The sequence below is a fragment of the Acromyrmex echinatior genome, chromosome 1 (genome assembly GCF_024713525.1).
Source record: "Acromyrmex echinatior isolate Ae372 chromosome 1, ASM2471352v2, whole genome shotgun sequence".
Lineage (NCBI taxonomy): Eukaryota > Metazoa > Arthropoda > Insecta > Hymenoptera > Formicidae > Acromyrmex > Acromyrmex echinatior.
In genome coordinates, this window is record NC_141852.1 from 21,904,877 (window position 1) to 21,925,120 (window position 20,244).

General features: G+C 30.1%; 1 protein-coding gene and 1 long non-coding RNA gene across 14 annotated transcripts in view; both read right to left on the reverse strand.

Moving 5' to 3' along the window:
- The window catches only part of Oamb (Octopamine receptor in mushroom bodies), a 144,331-nt gene that overhangs the window by 66,260 nt on the left and 57,827 nt on the right, over nt 1-20,244 (reverse strand). The gene's annotated exons all lie outside the window — the stretch shown is intronic.
- The window catches only part of LOC147911067 (uncharacterized), a 45,792-nt gene that overhangs the window by 15,236 nt on the left and 10,312 nt on the right, over nt 1-20,244 (reverse strand). The gene's annotated exons all lie outside the window — the stretch shown is intronic.

The window sequence follows — 20,244 nt, forward strand, 5'->3', positions numbered from 1 at the left end:
TTTAAACATTTTATATTTTTGTTAATTATAACTTTTTAATAAAATCTTTATAAACTTTTTTTTCATTTCAACTCATGAAACATACTGTCAAAGTTTATATGAAAAATTCAGGGGCACCCCGTATAATAGTGGAGATATAGAATTTTTTTATATTTTTATCATCAATGTTTGCAAGAACAGTAATTATAACTCCTAGCAGTTCCATTTTCAACGGGGAATAATATTCAGAAAATACAGCATTTACAAAGCCTGTTGCATCAAAGAGTACGATATTAAAACGAAGTTTCTTTGCACGCAATTTTATAATCAAAGCACTGTCATCCATAATTCGTCATGCTATTTCCCTTCGTCTCTCTCATCTCCTTTCCCAGCATCCTATTCTCATCATTCTACAATTGTGGTTTTTCTCGCTCTACCTCACTCTTTGTTTCACGATTTATAGATTTCTCTGAATAGACTGATTTAATTATATCTCGCACACGCATCTACATACATATATCCGTGCGCGAAATGCACAAAGGATAGGGATGAGGGCTCATCTGCATTTATGTCGAAACGGCGAATGTGGTTTGGTCACTGGTAAATATCGATATTCGCACAACGTTTCACGGCGAGTCCGCGTGCAACTATCTCGAGTACAATTGGACAAATAGATTAAATCGTACGATCTCTTGCGCGAATCTTGTCAATCGTTTAAAGCGCATGCAGCGCTATTCGCGAGATCATTACGTGAACGATGTGCACGCACGTTGATCGCTTAGGTTCGCCGCCGCCAAGATTGAAAAGTATTGAATTCAATGGTATCGTTGATTGAAAAAAAAAGGAAAAAAAGAATGCTTACAATCAGTCGTACGCACAGAGATGCATTCGTGCACGCAGGCAGAGACGAGACAGAAATTTGCGTGGGTGTATGTACAACGTGAATCGATAGGCATAAAAAGAAGGAAAAGAGCGAGCGAGAGAGAGAGAGAGAGAGAGAGAGAGAGAGAGAGACTCCTGGTTCTGTAAAGCGTATATTGTGCATGATATACCATTTTTCCTTGTTTAACATTTGGTGAACAATAAGGTTGAAATGATATATCATGCGCATTACGGAACGCAGTTAATGAGAGATTTATTTAAATTTTGATGAAATATATGCGATAAAATTGTATTCGATGGGCGTCATGCGTGAGAAAATTTCTTACTACGCTTTAATTAATCACATCTGGTTTTGGTTTTAATGAGAATCAATGTGCGTACCGCTTTTATGTCAAAATGTTTTGTTAATTGAATACCTAGTTTTAACGTGGAAATCTCACCGTACGAGATAATATCTCGCGAGTATGAAATTTGTATAAACTTTTGCAAATGATATCCGATATTACTGATTAACTGTCATATAAAAGATAAAATATATGAATACAATGAATTGAAGGATGTTATGACAAATATTATTTATATCATATAATTATATCATATCACGGAGAAAAATAGATTAGGTGATTCAGCAAAACTAAAGCTTGCTGCGCTAATTCAACATCTAAAAAAAAATTGACGATTTAATAATGAAATTATGTAAGCAATTATCAGTATGTTAATTCAACTAATTCTTTATTTGCTACAATAAAAATTGCTAATGTATTAAATTTTTTTCATTACAACAACAAAAAGTATGCATCATTTTAACTAGCTATGTTTTGTTAAAAATTTTGATCTATATATTAAATCGATTTTCGTAAAAGTTATCTTTGTTGTACAAATTTGCTATGCTATTACAATAAATATGATAGTCTATAATTGTTAATTTTATTCACTAAAATTTTGCTATTTTAACATATAACGCTGGTTGACCGTACATTGCGGCTAAAGATTTGCTAAATCAATTTTTAATTGTTTTAACAAATCTTGTTTATCAATAAAAAATAAAAATTTTAAACTATCTAATTTTATGAGAAACTGTAAAGTTTCATGGATTAGCTTATGATTTGTTACAACAGAATATTGCATCAATATATTTAGATTGAAATATTATTCTCATAAAGTGAATGTGGGCGTGTAGTGGATGAAAGAGAAAGAAAAAGCGCTATTTTCAGCTGCCTATAAAGGAAATACTTTTGAAAGATAAAAATAGCACGTGTAATAAAATTTTGAGAAACGCGATGTGATTGAAAAAGTGAGTGCTCTCAGGTTAACAAAGTTACTTTTATTATTTAATGAAATCATTCGCTCACGCGTATGCGATCGTGGTTATTTAAATTATACAACGCTCGATTATTACTTACTCGAAATTTCAAGCCACTTCCGGCAGTCGTTCTTATGTCTTACAATCCGCTTTGCATCTCATTTTCCTATAAAAGCCGTGCGCGCGCACCGACCAAATCCCATTCGCATAATCATCTTACACCGAAATTACGAGTCCTCAAGCTAGTTTCGCGCGTAATATGTTTACTGTTGGCCTCGTTGGACTCTCACGAATCACCGGCGGCAATGGAATTGTTTGTCCTTCTTCATAAGGAAAAATACGCGATGTATTTGCTGTTTTGAAATGTTAATTATTACAAGCTTTAATTGAGCGCGACAAGTCGTACGATCGTACTCTCTTCGCTCATGATCGAGTATTTATACTTTCCAAGCTGTTTGTGCCGAATAAAGTGAACAAGTGGGAGATTGAAAAAATTGAATTGCATGCAACGATTGTTGGAAGAACGCGCAGGAATATGACGACTCCCGGTTGTGCCGACAAAGAATCATCCACGAAATTAATAATTGATATGTCATTGACTTTAAAAATTCAAATTTATCAAATCCTTTTTCTCTGAATGGATAATGTATTTTACATACAATACTAAGTATTAAAGAATGCAGGAATATATTTTTTAGACTATACACAATAAAAAATTAAATTACATAGTACTAGATTTAAGATTCTTATTAATATTAAATTATTAATATTCCTATAAAGATATTTGTTAGCATAAAAAATTATTAAATTTTTTGTCAATTTAATATTATATGTGATATCACTACTCTGATTCCGTTCATGATTATTGTGTTTCAAGATCAATAAGGATTTTTCAAGATCATAAGGTGTATAGTTTGCAGAATATATAAATTAATACAAAAATATTTATTAGGTGTTGGAATTAATTCGTAGCGTTTTTTAATGAAAGAATGTTATTTATTTCACATGAGCATTAAAAAATACATTAATGAAAGTACTTCCCATCACTTCCCATCTCTTGTAAAACGCTACGAATTAATTCCAACACCTAATAAGCACCAAGATCTGCTTAATGTATTAAATATTAATTTTTTTGAAAAAATGTGCTCTTTCTCTCTCTTCCACAGTTTGCTTATTAATTGTATTATATTGTTTTGTGTTAATATTTTTAACATAATATTTGTGTCACTTTCTAACATATTCATTTTGTTAAATTAACACAAAGTTTAAACAGACTGAAACACGTGATGTGTTAAATGTAACATAAATTTTTCAACTAAGAGGATATGAATCGTGTTACGCGTAAAAAATTAAGCATCACGACAATCGATAAACGTTACAACTTATCGTCAAGCATTATTCGACTGCATGATAATAAAACACTTCAAAAACTGCTCCAGTTGAAATGTGTACTTTGTAAACACACATACACATATACACGTACGCACGCACGCACGCACGAGCCCACTCTGTATATTTCATCGTCGATTTATTCTTTCTTTTTGTATGTTATGTACGTTCATGTGATGTAAAACGAACGCATGCAAAACTCTAGTCAGTGGCGGAGTCAGTGTCGACTTTAATAAGTCCCATTGACTTTCAATAGACGTGTCCTCTTTAAGCTCGTCTCCCTATATGTACCATATAGACCCTCTTTTTCGCGCGTTTCCAGCGAGTAAACAAAGCTGCACTTTGAACGTCTCACTCGACCGACAATCGTTTCCGGTACAAACCAGCTTAATTGCAAACTGTCGCAGTTCCGAGGAACCACTACTCGTAACTCGTGTAATCCATTTGCCTGTAAAAAGGGATTATTAAGTCGTGACTGGATGATAGATAATCTCTCAACTGCGGGGCCTTTGTACGAGGTGCATCAATGATTCCAGGATTTAATTTTGAGACTCGTATTCACTGTCCAATTATTTGACGTTATTTGACATATCATAAACACGATATAGTCAGACACAAATTTTCTTGTTGAGGATGAAATATTTTATTAACTTGTAATAATATTTCTTATAATAAAATACTATATACATATAATTTTTTTCTGTCAAGAAATTACTTCTATTTTAAATCAAATACGATATTATAGTAAGATGGCGCGCGTTTTGCAGATGGCATTACAACGAGCAAGTTAATCAAGCAAAGTTTGAATTATAGCAGAGTTTCTTGTTACACTCCTCTGAAATTTACTCCCATTGCTGTATACCTATATAACTAGTGTGTGCGCATTCGCAATTTATTACTTCTGAAAAAAGTATACTTAGAAATAATAGCATTACTGACTTATTGCAATTCGACTTAGAGATAAAGTTGATAAAATTAACATCTGTAGAAAAACTTTAATGTGCTTCGTTATTTACGATTGCTTGGTTATGTATAATAATTCGTATTTTTGCGATATAATCACGCACATTATATTAATAATTTTTAATTCGTTACTATTATCAAAATAAGAGTGACCCTTCACACGGAAAAGTTATATTGACAATTAAATCATCATCATTTTGTTGCCAAGCTTAATTATGTATTCATTAATTATGTATGCGATTCGTAATGTAATAAATATTTACTGTTTTTAAACGATTGTCTTTGAAAAATACGCTCAACAATATACAATTACCGGATGATCTGTATAATTTCCTGCTATTTACATAGTAAATCAGCGACTAATAGAATTCATGCATTACATTGCCACGTTCGACTCAACGATAATGAACTTTACCAACATTGTGCGCCCGTTGGACAGAGGCTTGGCAATCGCTGATAAACGTGATGTTTCGTTCGGCGAATCACTCGCTAGTTATCGTCGGCCAGACTCGTTACATAAATTGCTGCTGTAGAATCGATCCAAAATTCAACAATGTTATATTCGCGTAACATGACTTGGTAATTTATTGCTCGATATTGATCGTATTTGATTATTATTTTTATTTTATCACTAAAGCGCGTTATGCTAATTTTTCTACGTGAATACCTATAATGTGATCTCAAGCACTTTACTATTAGGTGTTGGAATTAATTCGTAGCGTTTTTTAATGAAAAAATGTTATTTATTTCACATGAGCATTAAAAAATACATTAATGAAAGTACTTCCCATCACTTGTAAAACGCTACGAATTAATTCCAACACCTAATAATTATCCGTCAGAGGTATGCAGGCTGAGGTCATTCGATGAATCCTAATCATCGCGATATAGAACAATACTGGACAGTATATATCATGCTCGACAAATTTTTCCCGAATGAAAGCGTTGTTTGTTATCACAAAAATTGCACACCCACGTCGGAAATAATAATCGTGATGCAGCCCGATCGCGTGAATTTGAACAAATTTTCAAAATCAAATTTTCAAAATCACCGCGCACGTCCGCAGTCTTGCCGGTCTATCAAATAATTCGCAAGCAGACCGATAAATTCATTGTTCGCTAGCCATGTGACATCGATTCTAATTCGATATTCAGCCATTAATGACGGGAACAACGCGGCGAGTTGATGCGAGTTCTTCCGCTAACAATTTAATTGGATCTTTCAATATCGAGCGCTAATAATATGTATGTAAAAATGGTATATAGGGAAAAAATAAAAATATTTAAATTTTTAAATATCTATAAAATAAATTTCAATATGATTGTATTAGATTTAAATATATTATAAAAAATTTATTATTATATTATTATATTATTGTATTAATTTATTGTTATATATATTAAATTTAAATATATTGTTAAATTTAATTTATTGTTAAAATAAAGTTGGATATATTCAAATTTATTTATAAATTAAGATATTTTTCTGATGTCACTCTCCGTGTGATCAAAATTATCCAAATGTAATATTTCTTCGGAGATGACAAACATAAAATCAATATATTTTCAAAGCACTGTAATTATTATATACAAAGAGTATTTTTGAAGTTATGAGTAGATCGATTTTTCTATGAATCATATGTTGCGCTATTAAATGAGCTATGTAACTAAAATTGTAGAATGATCACTTTGTAGTTAGCTAAGTCAGTAACAATATTAATTTGCAATGAAAACGTCGCAAACATATCAAAACATAATAGGTAATATTTAATTGGGAAAAATAAAACGATTCGCTTGAGTTGTTTGGCGTATTCTCATTATGAATTACAAAAGCTAATTACATTTGGCATGTGCGAGTTGTAGAATCACTTCATAGTTAGCTAAGTCAGTAACAATATATATATATATATATATATATATATATATACACATACATACATACATGTATTCATTTGCAACGAACACGTCATAAACACATTGAAACATATTAGATAATATTTAATTAATAAAAACAAAATGATTCACTTGAGTTGTTCAGCGTGTTCTCATTACGAATTATAAAAGCTAAATACAAATTAGGTCTTGTAATTATGCAGCTACACATACTTAATGTATTGTCAAAAGATACACAGAGATGATAATGAAAATTAATGATGTGAAACATTTTGCGTGTAACAAGTTAATAATTTCTATTGTGATCGCGACGGTATGAACAAGGATAGAAATGTTTCAATTAAACATTAAATAAACTTTCCTAGGCATGCAAACTGTAATGCAAACAACAAACCCCAGTAACTGAAGAAGCTATTTATACAATGAGATGTACAGACGATTCATACTAAATTAATTCTAGGTCAATAATCGATGTGTGAACAGTCTTTTACAGCTAAGAAATTTTATATAAACATATTAGAAATTTCATAAAGACGTCTTAAATAATTCAATTGCCAAACTGCGACAATTTAGTAATAATTTAAAACTTATTAAATTTTTCGTTCCCACTGTAATCATACAGTTATATATATTATGAATTATAAAATAAATATTTATATAATACTGACTCTATATTTTCATGAATATATTAATTAGTTATATATAATTTTATATAGATAACTATAATATAAAGATTTTATACTTATATAGATGGTACGTAATTTAATATGTATGTAAAAACTTACAGGTAACATAGAATAGCTAACATCATCATTAGCTTTCATTTGGTACCGTTATAATACAATTTGATAATAAAAATTGTTATAAATACAACAAAAGCTTGTAGAATTATAACTTCTTTGACATATTTTAAATGGATTTACTAAAAATAAAAACAATTTTCATACATAATAATTTCGCAATGTCAATTATTTTACAGTATATATTATAGTTACGATAAAAATAATACATGTAATAAAGTTCTTATGCAAAACGTTAAAATGTATTTACAAATTGCTAATTTGTAACACATAAATATACAAATAAATATTTTGTGTCTGTTAAAGAATTTGGTGAATAATAATTAATATGATTTATAATTAATAGTAGGTAACTTTTTAATAAAAAGATTAATTTATTAAGTTTAAAAATGCTATTTAAACAAAATTATTTACATTTGTATTTTTGTATGCTTAAAATAACAAAAAAATCTTGATGTAAAGAAAATCTAGTTTGTTACCGTCAACTAATAGGTCTCTAATGTTATAGTATAAAATTTAAAAAGCTAAGCTCCTTTGTGGTTCTCGTTAATAATCTCGAAAGAAGTTTCTTCTCGTATAAAATATTTCAATAATATTATATTTCACAAATTTGTTGATATATTCAGGACACATGCCTCGCTCTTTTAGTCTAGTTGGAAACGTGGAAATGAAGTAGCATAAATTTTGCACGACAGTCACGTCTATAAAATACGCGCGCAAAAGAGTGATCGCAAATATCGCGTGCGGCGTAAAGAATAGTAAACGGCTCGACGAAAGGTGAAAATTGCTGTATAAAGCAACTAATATGGACAGTTGGTAGCATAAATTCCGTTATTGTGACGTTTTTCCGGCAATTACGATTGTATTGTCACGTAAATCGGGTAACGTCAATTATTCGCTTATAGATTACTATCGATAATGTCGCGTGCGGCCTCTGCATCACGCGATAATATCGATTTTTTCAATGGAAGTCTCGACGCGATGCAATGTACGAGTCGCTGAAAATCAGTAAATTTTTTAAAGCCATACCCTATAAACCATTAAAACGACGCGCGATGACGTTAACAACGTGGGCGTTGCCTCTTCGAGTCTACATTCAATGAGTTTAATACTGTTAACTTTTTTCGAGCAGTATGTAATCAATAATTGAGAGAAAAGGAAAAACAGCCAGTGATATCATGAAAAATAAGAAAAAAAAAACATAATATGAAAACAATGAAATAAATATCAAGATAAACGTATTAAAATGCCAATATATATATAACAGAAACCAGTAAATTCAAGAAATTTATTGAAGTTGAAATACAAAACGTTATATTTGTTGTAACATTTGTAATTATTTCGTTAGTGCATTTTATAATTAAAATAATAATAATAATAACTTACTACTAATAACTTATTATTAATAACTTATTATTAAAATAATAATAATAACTTAATTGTATTATATGTTTCATGAGCAACAACGATAAAAAGTTTCAAACTTTTAAATAGGAGTATTTCAAAAATTGCTGCAGCCAGATACAGATCTGAAAATAATTTTGTTAAACCATGAAAATAATTATATAGCACGCTCAAGCTAGAATATTAAAACTTTTAGCAGAATTACTCATGCTTGTATTTAAGTATCTTATATAATTATTTTAATGGTTCAAAACAAAATTATTTCTCTCTCCAGTTCTAGTTAAATTTTAGATACTTCAACAAAATCGTTCTTTCCGTATAATAATTCTCTTTTTAGATAAAGTGGTACGTGTAATTTGGAATAATCTATAACAACTTGAATCAATAAAATATCATGTCTCCAAACTCATTTTTTATTAAATACGTAATGTGGAAGTTCTAAAATTCAAGGAAGCTCCGACTGCCACTTCAATACATTCCTAATCCTTTTCAGGGACTTCGATACCTTTCGTGATACATGCAAGTATTAACCTATTAACCTTGATTTTAAAGTTAACTTTGCCACTAGTAAACCTAAAATTATTAAAATTACTAAATGTTGTATTTTAAACTGTCATTTTTCATAAATAAAAACACGTCAAAATATTATTGCCAGTCATCATAAATACGACAGTTATTTTTCAATTATTATTGCCACACAAGAGAACGTTCATTTTGAATTACATGGAAATTTCTACAAAACTCGTGAAGATTGATGAAGTATTATAACAAATCATTAATATGCCAAACACAAATTGATAATTTCAATATTTCACTTGTGGTATAAAATATGGATAAAAGTTCCGAGAAATAGGTACCTAACAATATCCTTTGTTTTACAAGTAAATGTAATTTTTGTGCACGTGAATGTATCAACTTCATAGACCAGTTCCATAATCCCAATTCATTCGATTTCTTCAGTTTTTCTTTCGCAAAGTGATGGAACGAGTGACTTTAATAGTTTACTAGAGTAAGCTTGACAATTACTCTGCACATTCGCTAGAAAGTTATGATTCGCTATTAAGGGACGAGATTTACTGGAAATCTAAAGGGAACGTCCTTTTAGAAATGCTGTCGTTCGCTCGAGAGCAGCTAAGGTACTTCAGAAAAGTTTTCTTCGTCGACGTAGCGCTTTATAAAACGCTGTAACGCTCCGTAAGCAAGATACAATACGCCACAAATGAAGTTATAAGAGTTTTGACAATCGGTTAACGCCGGATGGATACCGTCGCTGGATGAATTTATGAGATTAAGATAATGTGAAGAATTTACTGGGACATTGCGTATACTGAAGCGGAGATATAGGTGCAAGACTATAGACTTAAACTTAAAAGCAGGAAGAAGAAACGGGATAGGATTTCCGAATTGTAATAAACATGCAGCTTATCTGTTTTATATCTTACTATTACAGCGCAAAGAATGTTAAACATTTATTATTACAAGAATGCGCAGATTCAAATTAAAAAAATGTCAGAAAGAACTTTTTATAATAATATCGAGATAATAGGATTTTTAATTAAACAGTCTGATATGACGATAACACAAGTTTACAACCAAAAATTACTTTAAACCGGACAAAATGTTTTTATAGATTTTTGGATGCTGAAAATAACGTTATTAAAAAAAATGCATTTTAAAAAGGATAAACATTATGTTTACGGCTTCTGCGCAGAATTTCGATATTATTGTATATTAACGTTTTTTATAAAAATATTTCAAATATAAAAAAATGTTATTATACGCCGATATTACAAAGGTCTTTCTAATATTTTTAAAGGAAATTCTTACATAAAAATATTTAATATTATAAAAATATAATTTAATTAATGGAGTATAGAAAATGTAGTTCTATTCTACATCAAGTATTTGATAAAACTAAAAAATTTATATTTCTAAATTTTAAGATTAAACAATAAATTAGACCATACTGATTTACAAAAATATTTTTTTTTATTATTTTGAATACAAGGTGTTATTTTTGATACATAGATTTTTGTATGCTAAAAACGACGTCAAGTTAAAAACAAATTAAAAATACGAGTTCTGCAAAAAAAATATGTTGTCTGATTCGAAAAAATAAAAATGTTTTTTTTAAACTAGAGTAATCAAATTATATTTTTTTATCTTAAAATTAAAAAATATAAATCTATATTGGTTTTGTCAAATACTTGATAAATTAGAACTATGTTTTATATATACTGAATCTTTTAATCAAATTATATTTTATACATAGCACTGACCACATATTTGTTGTTTCCATTGCAAACCTGATTTGTAAATTGATTCGCTTTAATCATCTATCGAATAAAAAACGCAATATCTCTCATGAAGCTAGCTCACTCGGTGCATGAGATCAAGATCGTCGACCAGAACTTCAATTCATTTTCTTAATGTAAGTACTCGGAAATAATTTCTAACTCGAATGACGACAAATTCCAAAGTTTGTTGTCAGTTTCCTAGAGATGACGGTAACGTTTACTTCTCCTGAAGAAAGCTACGCATTCATGCTCTAATTTTGAATATGGGCAATCTAACTTATCCTTTCTTATATACATTAGTCCCGCATTATCTACTGCGAACACAGAGAATGTAATCCGAAAGAATTTATAGATATTATTATTATATATATATATATATATATATATATATATATATATATATATGAAAACAATAAAATTTTGCTAAAATGTATCTAAAAATTTAACAAGGTACAGACTTAAAAATAATTATTTTGGACTATCAAAATAATAATAATGTATAAGAAATTTCTGTTGTAAACTTCCAAAAATGTTGGAAATTTTTATCCAATAAAAATGTGCTGTAAATTTAAACAGTTATTGTAAAATTACGATAACATTTTGTGGTAAAATATATGCAAATCTCTAATGCGCATGCGTGGCGCACCAGTTTCGTAAGTTCACAAATTTCTATTGTAAATTTACAAAAAATTGTAAAACCACAGTAAAACATCACATGGTTTGTAAATTTACTGCATATTTCTATTGTAAAGGTATTGTAAATTCACAAAAATATTTTTAATAGTATAGGAAAACTCATCATTAAAACATCAAGTTGGTTGCTAGAATATTACAACATTTTGCAGTAGTTGTTCGTTATGCTTGAGCTTCTTACGTAATTATTTTGATGGTTCAACAAAATTATTGTCAAATCTGTGTCTGTCTAAATTTTCAGATACTTCAGTAAAATCGTTCTTTCGATATAATCGAAACATTCATATGTCGACATTATAGCATGTAATTATTATGAACAAATTATTATAAACACTTCGCTTTTCTGCTTTTAATATTAACTTTAGAAAATAAACTGCTAATATTCTCTTCGTTAAATTACCTTCGATAGGTTATTCACGTGAAAATTGCGCGGCATATTAGCGGTCTCTTCCTTTTCTCGCATCACGAAATTCTTGTGATACAATATTTAGGTTGGTGAAAATGAAGTGCCGCGATGCCGGCACGTGGACGCGCGCGAATCGATGACTCCGACACGTGGATTTTTGTCAATATTTTAAGATTTGGGTTTACATATAACATTTCTGTTTGAAATAAATCCCTTTCATAAAGTATGCAAAAGATCCGATATTAATCAAAATTATTTCTCATGAAATGATACGAGCATTATCTTTATATAAATCAAAAGTACAACGAATATACAAATAAAATTAAAAAATAGGCTCTTTCGGTTATATGTAACATACGCATTATTAAAAAATATTAAAAACTCATCATTAAAACATCAAAATGTACGCAATTCCAGGGATATTGGTATTTCATATGCAATATAGAAAAAAAAACTGATGCTTTTAAAATTATAATGTTTCGTATGTATAAAACTAAAGTATTATATTTCTAAAATTCTACACACTATTTTAATGAAATGCAAGCTAAACGAAAAAATATATAACACCAAAAGTTGTATCCATTTGTCGCAATATTTAATGTATGATCTTCAGTCTGATTTTTTTCTCAAAAATAATAAAAATAAATGTATGAAATTAAATACATAAAATACAAAAGATCTCTTTGCATATTATCCGTTATTTGAAATAAGACTTAACGCGTGAAATAAATATCATTTATTTCACGCGCTCGTTCCACAGGTCACATTCGGGCTTAGCCACGTAAACTAGTGGATATTCTGGACACAAGCATTCCAGGCGAGAACTTTTACTCGACTTATGCAAATCCTCACCATCGCACCGTGATGTTGACCAAATTAACGCGCTGCCAACGTTACTTATGTCTGCGCACATTGTGGACTTAACATTGCGAACTTGTCTCTCGTAGCATTAATAATTAGCCTAATGACGAACCTTGTCCCGTCGAAACTGGATGCGATGTTTACACAGCAAACAGTTAGAAAATTCCACCTGTCAATCGTTGTTTTCGACAAATTAGACTGTTTAATCCACATCATATATAGAACTGTATTACCATTCCAACTGCTTTACGCTTTCTTTATTGTAGTCGAATTATCAGATTAATATTAGAAAACTTTAATAAATATAAATTAATTCAGAGCGAAAATAAATGAGTAGATTTCTAACAATTTTTAACTAAGTTTTCAAACATTAAGTAATGTTCTATTACACTGAAAGAAAAAATTTTTAGTATTTGTGACTATAATTGCATAGTAAAATAATTATAGTTAAAACTTCCATTTTTATAATTATTACTGCTATAATATTAGTTATTAATAATAATTATATTTATAGTTTTATATATTACATGCTAAAAAGAATATAAGCATGTCTTTCAAAACTACAATAAAATTATAGTCGTCTTATTATTATCATGTATTACCATGCAATTATAGTCACAAATATAAAAAACTTTTCTCTGTGTTAAAATAAATCAGCTTTAAATTAAAATTCTATTAAAATAAAAATTAAATTTAGCTACAGCTTTATATTATACATGTGATCCATTATAAAATTTAACGCAGGAAATTATTAATATTTTGACATCGAGAAGAATTGGTTAACAAATCTATTGTTATAATTTAATTCATTTGTTACAATTTTCATCGTCAAACATTTCATATTGTCGTTAAAAGATTATTTTATCGTAAATATAATTCGACTTTATTGGATAATCGATAACGTATCTCCCGTCAATTATAATATTTCCTGCATTTAATTTAAACATAATATTATGCTATTGCATGTGCTTTCCTGATATTGACAGCAGAGAAGGCCGTCATGTGCAGTATGTCACAACATAACAAGAACGATCTGTAAATGGATTGTAAAACGCAGCTCGTACTGCCGTTAACGTCATAAAAAATCACACCTATTTCCAAGAGTGGAGAATTTCATTATGCGCGAGATAGAGTTTAGTCCGACAAATCGACCGTCGCGTATCGATGAAGCACGATTGCAAATAGATCTTCTGGAATGGATTCGCGAAAATCATTACGCGAGTGTGAACGATTTGTGCGCACATCGGTCCATGAGAAATATTCGCTTCATATACGTTATAGCGAATCTGGACCGAATATCGGTAATCTTACGAGGGAATCTGCCCGATGATTTGTTTCAGTAGTGGACGCTGCCATGTCACGACTATCGCGAAGACGGTAACGGAATCATTTGTCATTACTGTCGGCGCAGATATAATACCTGGACATAATTTATAACGCCATTAGAACGTCGCAAAACGCGCTCGGGCTGATCGCGAGGGACCGATGAATACAGGAATTATCACGATTATCTGAAATCAATCATAAATTTTCGCGGTCGATGAGGGAGACCGCATGCACGGGAATTACACATGGGAAAACCTAATTTTCAGTAACATTACAGTAGAATATTTGCCTAGACAGGCAAATCCACCGGGAGCAAATTTCGCGAAGTATCTGTTGCGAGCCTCGTCAGCAGAAAAGCAATAGAATAGATATGAGATCTGTTGTACCAGTGCTATACCGCGTTCGAAAAATCTGCTCGATTTCTGTCTCTCGTGTTATGCCTGCAGGCCGTGACGGCAAAACGCTGGTTAATATGAATGTAGTTGATGCTAATCTGCTATAACATGTTGATCAGATTAAATGAAATATTGCTAATATTTTATTTAGCGGATACATAGATATGATCCAGATAATTCAAGTGATTCTATCAAAAATTTTCAAATTCATCAAATACTCTAAACAAATAGAAAATTTACACACGGAAAGAATGGTTTGCTCAAATATCTAAAAATTTAATTAGATACAGATCTGAAATAATTGTATTGGTTATATAATCAAGGTTGCCACAGAAAATGATTTTTGAAATTCCCTGATTTCTCCAGGTTTTCTAAATGACAGTGGAAAAATTTTCATGGCCGACATCAAATTTATAAATTTTAACATTTAGAAATATTTTAACATTAAAAAAAACTAAATAGAGATAGCTTATAGAAAGCTATAATATTATTAAAAACAACATACTCTTCCTCAACACACTCTCGTCTCCATCTATAACATCTACATAACATCTACATAAAGGGAGTTTTTCGGAGGAGCAGCCAGTAGTCAGTATCAGTGCGCTCCTCGCCTTGATAAAGTGGACGGAGATTCACGAAACGTTGGCATTAGCAATAGGTGAAAACCCGGCGATAACTCGCAAACTTTCTGCTATCTTTGAAAACAACATACATTTAGAAATTTAGAAGCCTAGAAGAATAATGAAATCTTGAATGCAAATTTAAGACAACAAAAAATAAATGGTGACAATTCTGTAATTATGTAGGACGTTCAAGCTGGTTTCTAAAATATTAAAACTTTTGTTCGTAACGTTTGAGTTTTCTGTATAATTATTTTAATAACAAAAATTATTTTTAGATTTATTCTCTGAGAAAAAAATCGATATAATATATTTTAAATTATATAAGATTATACATAATTAAATTTAAAATTCGATGCGATATAATCTTATATAATTAGTTATGATTGTAATTAGATATGATCTTTCATGTATCATTAAATATTATAATTTCAATTTTAAGTTATTCAAATAAAATCATATATAATTAAATGTAATTATACATGTAAAATGAAATATTTTTTCTTTATATACTATATTAATTATGAGATATGTTCAATTACTATATGAAATATGTTCATATAATATATTATGCAAATTATAATATATAATAATTGATGTAATAATAACACTAACTATTAAATTTTTAGATACTCCAGCAAAATCGTTCTAGTGAATAATTAAAACGTAATTATTAAAAAAAAACTAAGCAAAAAAATGTCAACTGTTTGAAATATGTTAGCAATAATATATCGTGTGGCTATTTAAAGAAAAGAATGTAATAGCACAGCAAATAATTTAGATTTATCACATGGATACATCATAATTGCACAACCTTTGTAGATAAATTCCGTTTCTAAACAAAAGATATGTAATATAATGTGATGTACTGAGATCGCTGAATTATCATTATGGGAAATCTCGTCTAAACATTTTGATAATAACACACTGATTCCAAATGCAGACATAGTCAAGATCGACGTGTTATTTCAAAATGCCGACAGGTTGCGATAGATTAAACAAATACACCGTATACAGCTATATTCGGGGCAGGGAAAGCGTCAAAACGGGAATGTGTGCGCCGCTAACAATAACTGAACATGAAGCGACGTATTTATTTAGTCTCGTCAATTTACAACGGCGATTTTGGATGCGCAATCTGAATATAACGTGATTCGCTCGACATTTGAACCTCGATTTATTCATAATTTTGGTCGGATCGTCAAAACACGTATTAAATAATAATTGCCGCCCAACACTCTCAAGTTCTGCCGATCTTCTCAAACCAGGGCAAAATGATTCACGCTCACAATCGCTGTTTATCGTCGGTGTGTTGCAGCAATTAATTACGTTCAGGGCAACATTCAATTACTTCCGTCGTTTAATATACTCCAATCTGACACAGTCGCTTGTCTTCAACAGGTTTCACTACATCATTCCACCTCGGCGATGAATTTCCGGGCTGTGTCAGTTTTTCCCGCACTTTCGCAAAATTAAATAACATCTCGTGTATCCATCCGCTATGTACAGAGCGACAGAATTGATGGTACAAAGCGAAAATACCTTTGACGAATGACAATATGCTCGCGAAAGTTTACACCACCAATCGTACCGCATTTCGCGCGCGAAAGTATATATAACAAAATACGCAAAAATGAAAATAATGGACGAGTCCCTTGGGAATGATGAGAATGTTTGATTTCCCACCAGTAATCGCGGTTAACCAGCCAGCATGTGGTTTTACCGTATATTTTTAACGATTAGAATATATGTCTATTAAACTGACAGATTAATAGACTTATTAAAGATTGGTAGATATACTTCAAATTATTAGATGATTCACTATATAATTCTATTATTAATTATTATGTTTGTTACATAATCATGTCTTTGCAATTATGCGAAATTATATGTTTATAATCTACAATTATATTTATTTATTTGCTTATAATTTTACTTTTTTTATTATTTGTTATGTAACCATATTAGATCATATATTAGATCATACAATAATATAAGATTATGCGTATATCATTTGTAATCTACGATCATATCCATTTATCTATTATTACTTGTAAATAATGCAGACCGTTATCCATATTTATGCGCAGTTCTATGAAACTTTTACTATAAATTTTTACCCTCCGTCACTGTTGATTAAGAATTGCCGCAACGGAGGAAGCTTGCGTGTGAGATCAAAAAATTTGCGGTACCGATATCCAAGAAGTGTGCTATAAAATTTCTTATCAGTTTTTGCCAAGAAATTAATTTTAAAATTTCTTAGTGTTAAAATATGTATCTCTTAATCTCTTATATCTTTTGGGAAATCGGAAACACTTTTCGATTTCTCAAAACCGGAGAACATGAACTTCCGCGATAAGGGAAACGTTCGATTTGAGATAGTGAACGTCGTCTATTCACTCGGTGCTCGTGCAACGGCGACAACTCGCGCATAATGCATTCCACGCATGTTTTTATAGCGCAATCTCGGCTGTCGTTGACGACGAGATATTTCCAGTGCCTCTCGAGGTCACGTCCATACACGTACGAGGGCGCGAGGGTAAGGGTAGGGCAAGAAGATCGACGTTTCTCTGCATCCCGGATTGCAGATGCGTGTACAAGAAATTCCCGGGGTTCGTGCCCTCCGGGATGCGTCCTCTCGATCGATCCTTCATTTTCTCCAACTTACGTTTTTAACCCCGACTAATGCGGTACTCCGCGGCGAATACATACGTCTTACCTCGACGAGCAGAAGCTTTTCCTCCGGCGCAAAACGCGAAACTGAAAAAGCAATCGATCACTCGCGCAGAAAACGTACTCGAGATCGCGGGAAAGAAAGTCGACAAGTTGATAGTATTTAAGTGGTTTACCTGTGCGTGATTATTTAAACAGATAGTTCAGTTTTCGCAAGAATAAACACACTGCAAGAATAAATACTAGAAAATACCGTTAAAAAACAAAACTGAACATTTTATGTTTACATACTATACGGTACAAATATCGGGGAAATATAAATATTGAATAAATATCTATATCTATATGAAAAGATTAAAAAAATAAAAAATTATTATAATAGAAAAAAGCACACATTTCACTTTTTTCTATTATAATTTTCTATTTTTTTATCTTTTCATTTAGATATAGATATTTATTCAATATTTATATTTCCCCGATATTTGTACATACTTATTTTAAAATTGTTTCATATAAAATTATTTTCTTTTTAAATATTAATTTATCCATATAAAATAGTAATCAATAAATATATATTTTTTAAATACATTACTTATAATTATTCATGAAAAGAACAATTTTGAAGTATCTAAAAATTTAGATAGATACAGATCTGAAAATATATAATTTTGTTGGATCATCAAAATAATTATATCGGAAACACAAGCATAATAAATAAAACTGCAAAATGTTTTTACGTTCTAGCTTGAGAATCCTACATAATTATTTTGATGGTCTGACAAAATTATTTTCATCTGTAGCTAGATAAATTTTTATATACTTTAGCAAAATTATTCTTTTCGTATTGTTGTGAATCATTGAAATATGTGACGATAAATCAACACTTCTTTTACAAAGAAAATTTATAATTCAGTCTTAAGATTGAAGGGAATTAGAATTGACTTCCTAGTGCCAGGCACTGTCAGACGTGATGTTGTCTTCAAGTGATTTACATTGCCGAAAGACTTATTCTAAAAGCTTTCGCCTAAAATAGCACATCCAGTACAACGGCGCAGATAATCTTTTGCCAGACGAACGAACGAATGCAATCGGCGCGTTTGATCGTCTTTCTTGTTTTTGCAAGAAACGAAAAAACGAATTAAAAAAGAGCATGATAAGAAAAGGTCAAGCTTTAAAAAAATCTCTTGTTTGCAATAGTATTATCTAGGAATTATTTTTACTTTCTAATTATTTCTATAAATTATCTTCAATATTTATAATTTAAAATCTAAATTGATTTGCTATTGAGTAAAGACATTCGGATGTCTCATCATCGTGTGTCTTTTAATACATCGCTATGCAATCGAAGTCTCAAAAGTCAATTAAATTGAAGTAAATTCATTAGAGTTTATCTTGAATTGACATAAAGTCGCCCGTCTCATTACAAATTGAAATCTTTTTCAATATGGAGTATCTCATCATATTAACTTTAATTAAATTTGCAGTTAACTATGTGTACTTCGTCAATATTACAGTAGCAACAGTTTCAGTATTTTATAAAAAAAAATAGAGGATTTGGCCTTACGTGCAAATTAAGTTTCTGAAATGCAATTAAAGTCAAATAATAAAATTTCGTTGTTTGCCTTTGGATTTTATTTGAATTTTAGAAAACGGCAATTAACGAGATATTTTCTTAAAATCAAAATAAAAAATTTTAAAATACTTCGCACATTAAATTAGTAAATAAATCTTTATTAAATTATTTTTATTAATTCACGTTAATTATATTAATAACGAATACCTATCTCATATTTTTTCTTTTTTTTTTTAGTTATGAAAAACAATGATTCTCGAATATTTCGATTGCCTTTAGACAAAGGACGAGTCTTATAATACGTAATTTCTTAAAGAGGAAAGTTAATTGGTTGTAAAACATCCTTCAAAGTCCTCAACTACTTCTGAATAACGTGTCAAGTATTCTTAATTCTCAACTTTACTATCTTACGACGTTAAATTTAGACCAACTGCAGATAAAGCATTTCATTATGCGGTGTAAAAAATTTGCTGCACTCTATCTCTTATCTTTCTTTTTTTTTGTAATACGATATATACACAGTTGTGGCCAAAAATATTAGGCACCTTATTAACATTTTAGCTAAAAAATTATTTATGATATTTGTTGTGAATTATCCTTTATTTTAAGAACTCACTTATATATAATATCGGTAACTAAGAAACATATAGGTAAAAGAATTTATAAATAAATGATAAAAAATAAGTGCCTAATATTTTTGACCAAAGCTATAAATCAAAATAATAAAAATAATTATATATTTTCAAATAATGTGAAAGAAAAAGAGATCAATAGCATCTATAAAACA